Here is a 6,309-nt window from a genome sequence, read left to right as displayed (position 1 = left end):
TCTACAAGCCAAGGAGAGAGGCCTCAGAAGAAACCACGCTGCCAACAATTTATTGCAGACTTGGAGCCTTCAGAACTGTGGGAAAGTCCGTTTCTGTGGATTAAGCCCCTCGGTCTGTAGAACTGTGCTATGGCCTGGGCTGGCTCTTACAGCATCTCACCATCTTTCTTAAATGCATCCATCAGCCAGAGGTTTCAGAGCTCAGTTGGAACACCCTATGTGTTTATTTAAAAACCACTTATCGCCTATAAATTTGAATAGAATTTTACATAAAGCCTGCTGTGCTGCACAGCAGAGAAATTCAACTTTAGAAAAGTAGAATAACATTAACGACAGATAAGGACAGATGGACTTTTCATAGGCAAACTTTGCCCAAGTGCTGCTTCTCTCTCCATTGACCTTTTGTTTAATGATGGGAACAAATCACAAAATCCATTAAAAAAAAAATCTTTTTGGCCAGGTGAGATGGCTCATGCTCATAATCCCAGCATTTTGAGAGGCCAAGGCAGGAGGATCCCTTGAGCTCAGGCATTTGAAACCAGCCTGAGCAATATAGTGAGATCTTGTCTCTTCTGAAAATAAAACAAAATTAGCTGGGCATAGTGGTGCACATCTGTGGTCCCAACTACTTGAGGGGTTGAGATGGGAGGATCGCTTGAGTTGATGGTGGGGAGGTAGGTCAAGGCTGCAGTTAGCTATGATTGCACTCCAGCCTGGGTGACAGTGAGACCCTGTCTCAATGAAATGAAATGAAATAAAATAATTAAAAAATTTAAAAAGTGAATGAGATTTAAAAAAAAAAAATCACACTGGTCTCTAGGGTTCCCATAGAGGCTGAACACTGATATTTTAGTCAAGATTTCAGGCCAGGCTCACGCCTGTAATCTCGACACTTTGAGAGACTGAGGTGGGAGGATTGCTTGAGCCCAGGAGGTCAAGGATACAGTGAGCTATGATTGCACCACTGCACTCCAGCCTGGGAGACAGAGTGAGACCCTATCTCGCCTGCAAAAAAAAGTTTAACTTTTTTAAAAAATTATTTTTTATTTTGCCTTGCTGTTCGTGAGCTGTATCAAAAACAATTTTTTTTTTCTTTTGAGACAGAGTCTCGCTCTGTCACCAGGCTGGAGTGCAGTGGTGCCATCTTGGTTGGCTCACTGCATCCCAGGTTCAAGCGATTCTCCTGCCTCAGCCTCCCGAGTAGCTGGGATTACAGGTATGCGCCACCACACCCAGCTAATTTTGTATTTTTAGTAGAAATCGGGTTTCTCCATGTTGGTCAGGCTGGTCTCGAACTCCTGACCTCAGGTAATCTGCCCACCTCGGCCTCCCAAAGTCCTGGGATTACAGGCGTGAGACACTGCACCCGGCCATAATTTTTGTGTTTTTAGTAGAGATACCTGGGGTTTCATCACGTTAGCCAGGATGGTCTCGATCTCTTGATCTCGTGATCTGCTCGCCTCGGCCTCCCAAAGTGCTGGGATTACAGGCGTGAGCCACTGCGCCTGGCCAAAAAACATTTTTTTTAGACGGAGTCTTGCTTTGTCACCCAGGCTGGAGTGCAGTGGCATGATCCCGGCTCACTGCAACCTCCGCCTCCTAGGTTCAAGTGATTCTCCTGCTTCAGCCTCCCGAGTAGCTGGGATTACAGGCACTGGTCTCAAACTCCTGACCTCAAGTGATCCACCTGCCTCGGCCTCCCAAAGTGCTGGGATTACAGGTGTGAGCCACTGTGCCCAGCCTGTATAAAAAATTTTTAAACAAAACTGCAAAAATTATTGTAGCCAACCCAGAAAAAAACTCTCCTCAATATTATCTGTTATTATGTCTAATAAAGAATATTCACATAAAGCTCCTAAGAATTATCTTTCTTTGCTTTTTTTATTTTTTCTAAGAGATGGGATCTCCCGGTATTGCCCAGGCTGGTCTCATGCTCCTGGCTTCAAGTGATCCTCCCTGCCCTGGGCTCCCAAAGTTCTGGAATTACAGGCATGAGCTACCATGCCCAGCTCCATCTTTCTAAAACAAAAACTGAATTATGTTTCTTTTCTGCCTCAAAACCCTTCAATTATCAACGACAACAAAAAGTTCAAACCCCCCAGCATGGCTTTCACTCCCAGGCTACATGACCATTCACTCTCTGGCTGGCAGAGGTGAAGAAAAATGGCCTTTGGAATCAGATGTCTCTGGGTTGAAATTTTAGCTTGACCACTCTTTGGGTGGGTTCTGAGAACCCAAAGAGAGTGAGAGAGGCCTATGACTATTTCAGCTCTTGGAGCTTCTGATATTTTTTTTCCATTGAGATATTAATTCACCTACTATAAAATTCCTCCTTAAGCAAAATTGGGGCTGGGCATGGTGGCTCACGCCTGTAATCCCAGCACTTTGGGAGACTGAGGAAGGTGGATCACTTGAGGTCAGGATTTCAAGACCAGCCTGGCCAACATGGCGAAACCCTGTCTCTACTAAAAATACAAAAATTAGCCAGGAGTGGTGGTGCACGCCTGTAATCCCAGCTACGTAGGAAGCTGAGCACAAGAATTGCTTGAACCCAGGAGGCAGAGGTTGCAGTGAGCCAAGATTGCACCACTGCACTCCAGCCTGGGTGACAGAGTGAGACTCTGTCTCAAAATGAAAAACAAACAAAACAAAACAAAACAAAAGGTCATGTTTGCCTGTAGAATACTTTCTTACATGCAGGAGACTTTCTCTTAGACACACGCCTGGAGGCGTCTGAGAGGGACAGGGCTGGGCTCACCAATTCGAACTTCTGCCAATGCCCTGCATGTCTCTCTCACTAAGAGCTAAGCCAAGACTTCCCCTGTCATCACCACTGCCTGTGGTCAGTCTTCTATTACCAACAGAGGGAAACAGAATGCAATTGAGGAGAACCAACTAATTGCGAAAGCAAAGCCTGAGAAACCCCATGAGTGATGGAACCACCAATTCTGGTGGCCACAGGGAGGTCCCTGGTGTCTGGCTGCATGCTGGCCGTGGTGACCAGGTGTCCTTGGGCAGGAGACGGCTTCAAATGCAGACCGGAGTCCTAGCGACCCAAGTGGTTCTTTGAGACACCAAAACACCACACAGCTCCCCCAGGACTGTACCATTGAGCTCTCAATCACAATTCAGCCGAGGACACTGTCTTAGTCCGCCAGGGCTGCCATGACACGGTACCATGGGCTGCATGGCTTACAAACAACAGTTCATTTCCCATGGTTGTGGAGGCTGGAAGTCCAAGATCAAGGCGGCGGCAGATTCAGCGTCTGAGGAGGATGGTGAGGACCTGCCACCTGATGCATAGATTTCCTCTCTGTGTCCTCACACAGCACGAGGGAGAAGGGAGCTCTCTGGGGCCTCTTTGATTAGGGCATGACTCCTGTTCGTAAGGGCTGCACCCTGATGACCCAATCGCCTCTCAAAGTCCCTGCCTCCTAATCCTATCATTTAAGGGGTTAGGATTTCAAATTTGGGAGGAAGAGGGGACAGATTCAGACCATAGCAGACAACTACTAAAAGCAAATACTACACTTCATCTTAGCCAAGAGGCCAAGAAGCAATACATTCACCTTTTTTTTTTTGAAACAGGGTCATGCTCTGTCACCCAGGCTGGAGTGCAGTGGTGCAATCACAGCCCATTGCAGCCTCTGCCTCCCGGGCTCAAGTGATTCTCCTGCCTCAGCCTCCTGAGTAGCTGGGATTACAGGCACACGCCACCACGCCTGACTAATTTTTGTAATTTTGTTGAGACAGCCTCCTGAGTAGCTGGGATTACAGGCACACGCCACCATGCCCAACTAATTTTTGTAATTTTGTTGAGACAGGGTCTCGCTATGTTGCCCAGTCTGGTCTCAAACTCCTAGGCTTAAGCAATCCTCCCACCTCAGCCTCCCAAAGTGCTGGGATTACCAGTGTGAGCCACTGTGCCCAGCCAAATTCACTCTTTTAAAGTATACTATTCACTCATTTTTATTATATCCACAAGCTTGTACAATCACCATGACTATCTAATTTCAGAACTTTTTCATCACCCCAAAAAGAAACACTGTGCCCACTGGCAATCATTCATTCCCCATTCATCCCTTTCCCCGCCCCCAGCAAACACCAGTAGATCTATCTCTGGAATCATGATTTATTTTTTTAAATGAAGAAATGCCACAAAAGGATTAGAAAAATTACGGAAGTGGGGCCAGGTGTGGTGGCTCACACCTGTAATCCCAGCACTTTGGGAGGCCGAGGCAGGTGGATCACGAGGTCAGGAGATCGAGACCATCCTGGCTAACACGGTGAAACCCCGTCTCTACTAAAAATACAAAAAATTAGACGGGTGTGGAGGCAGATGCCTGTAGTCCCAGCTACTCGGGAGGCTGAAGCAGAAGAATGGTGTGAACCCAGGAGGCGGAGCTTGCAGTGAGCCGAGATTGGTGCCACTGCACTCCAGCCTGGGCGACAGAGCGAGACTCCGTCTCAAAAAAAAAAAAAAAAATACAGAAGGGGAATTTAGATGGGAGGGAAAAAAGCCTGAAACAAGACTTCTTTCCCCATCTGGTTTTAGCCTGCTTGTTCTTCCGGAGTTGGTTCCCACAGTGTAAATGCAGCCTTGGTTTCTGTTGGGGCCTGGCAAGAAAATTCACATGGGGCTTTGTCTCCTATGTGCTAGGCAGGAGACCATGAAACATCACTTAGCCTAGATATGAAGGCCAATTTGGTAGTTTCATATATATCAATAACTTCTTTGAAACTCCTCTCTTCAAAAGACAGAGTTGATTTCCTTCCCCCTTGAATGCAGGCCAGACTTAGTGACTTTCTTTTAATGAGTAGAATGTGGTAGAAGTGATGTTATGTGACTTTAAAAGCTGGGCATAAAAGGGATAGGGGACCAGACACTGGGGCTCACGCCTGGAATCCCAGCACTTTGGGAGGCCAAGGTGGGAGGATCACTTGAGCCCAGAAGTTCAAGACCAGCCTGGCCCACACAGGGAGACCCCGCCTCTATGAAAAGTAAAAATTAAAAAATTAGCCAGGCGTGGTGGTGAGTGCCTGTGGTCTCAGCTACTCAGGAGGCTGAGGTGGGAGGATCGCTTGAGCCCAGGAGTTCAAGGCTACAGTGAGTCACTATCATACCATTGTACTCCAGCCTGGGTGACAGAGTGAGACCCTGTTTCAGAAAAAAAGATACTGGCTTCTCTGTCTCTCTCTCTCTGTTTTGGCCCGCCATGCTGTGCGGAAGCCCAGATCTCATGGGGAGACCCCGTGGGGCTGCTCTGGTTGATACTTTGAACTAGGCCCTCAGCTGAGAGCAGTGGGCCAGCTTCACAGACGTGTGGCCTGGTATCAGGCACAGAGCCGTGTGCTAAGAAGAGCCCCTGTCCCTTTTAAATACTCTGCCATCACCATTTTGAAATTCTTCATAATCTGTAAACAGCTTTATTGAGGTATAATGCATATATTATAAAATTCACCCACTGCAAGTGAACCATTCAATGGTTTGCAGCATATTCACAGAATTGTGCAAACATCACTACATTCCATTTCCATTACTAATCACTCTCCATCTCTACCCCCAGTACATTCTTCATCATTTCTTAACCAGAGCCCTGTGTTTCACTGTTCACTCAAAACCACAAATTATGAAGCCATCCTGACAGCTGACCTGTACATGACTGTGCCTTCAGATGGTCCCAGCCCCAGCCTTTGGGTTTCCAGCTGAGGTCCCAGACATGTATAGCAGAGACCTGAATTCCTGACTCCTAGAAACCATCAGAGATGGCTTAGGCTATTACATCTTGAGCTAATTTGTTATGTACCAATAGATAAGTAACGCAAGCAAAAAACCATGGGGCCGGGTGCAGTGGCTCATACCTGTAATCCCAGCTCTTTCGGAGGCCAAGTCAAGAGGATCCCTTGAGCCCAGGAGTTCTAATCTAGACTAGCCTGGGCAACACAGGGAGATCTCATCTCTACAAAGAAACAAAAATAAAATTAGCCAGGCACGGTGGCACACGCCTGTAGTCCCAGCTACTTGGGAGGCTGAGGCAGGAGGATTGCTTGAGCTCAGGATTTTGAGGCTGCAGTGAGCTGTGATCACACCAATTCAGCCTGGTGACAGAGTGAGACCTCGACTCTAAAAAAAAGAAAAAGAAAAGGCACACCAGGCTGAGCACGGTGGCTCACGCCTGTAATCCCAACACTTTGGGGGGCCAAGGTGGGCAGCTCACTGGAGGCCAGGAGTTTTGAGACCAGCCTGGACCACATAGCGAAACCGTGCCTCTACTAAAAATACAAAAAAAAAAAAAAAATTAGCTGTGC

At 47.3% G+C, this 6,309-nt stretch overlaps 1 pseudogene; it reads right to left on the bottom strand.

Moving 5' to 3' along the window:
* Positions 1-3,449: 3,449 nt before the first annotated feature.
* On the bottom strand, positions 3,450-3,561 carry LOC115930382 (uncharacterized; annotated as a pseudogene).
* Between the last annotated feature and the right edge of the window lie 2,748 nt (positions 3,562-6,309).

This window comes from Gorilla gorilla, chromosome 10 (genome assembly GCF_029281585.2).
Source record: "Gorilla gorilla gorilla isolate KB3781 chromosome 10, NHGRI_mGorGor1-v2.1_pri, whole genome shotgun sequence".
Classification (NCBI taxonomy): Eukaryota; Metazoa; Chordata; class Mammalia; order Primates; family Hominidae; genus Gorilla; species Gorilla gorilla.
Note: the sequence above shows the minus strand (reverse complement) of the source record. Positions and strands in the feature narration are given on the sequence as shown.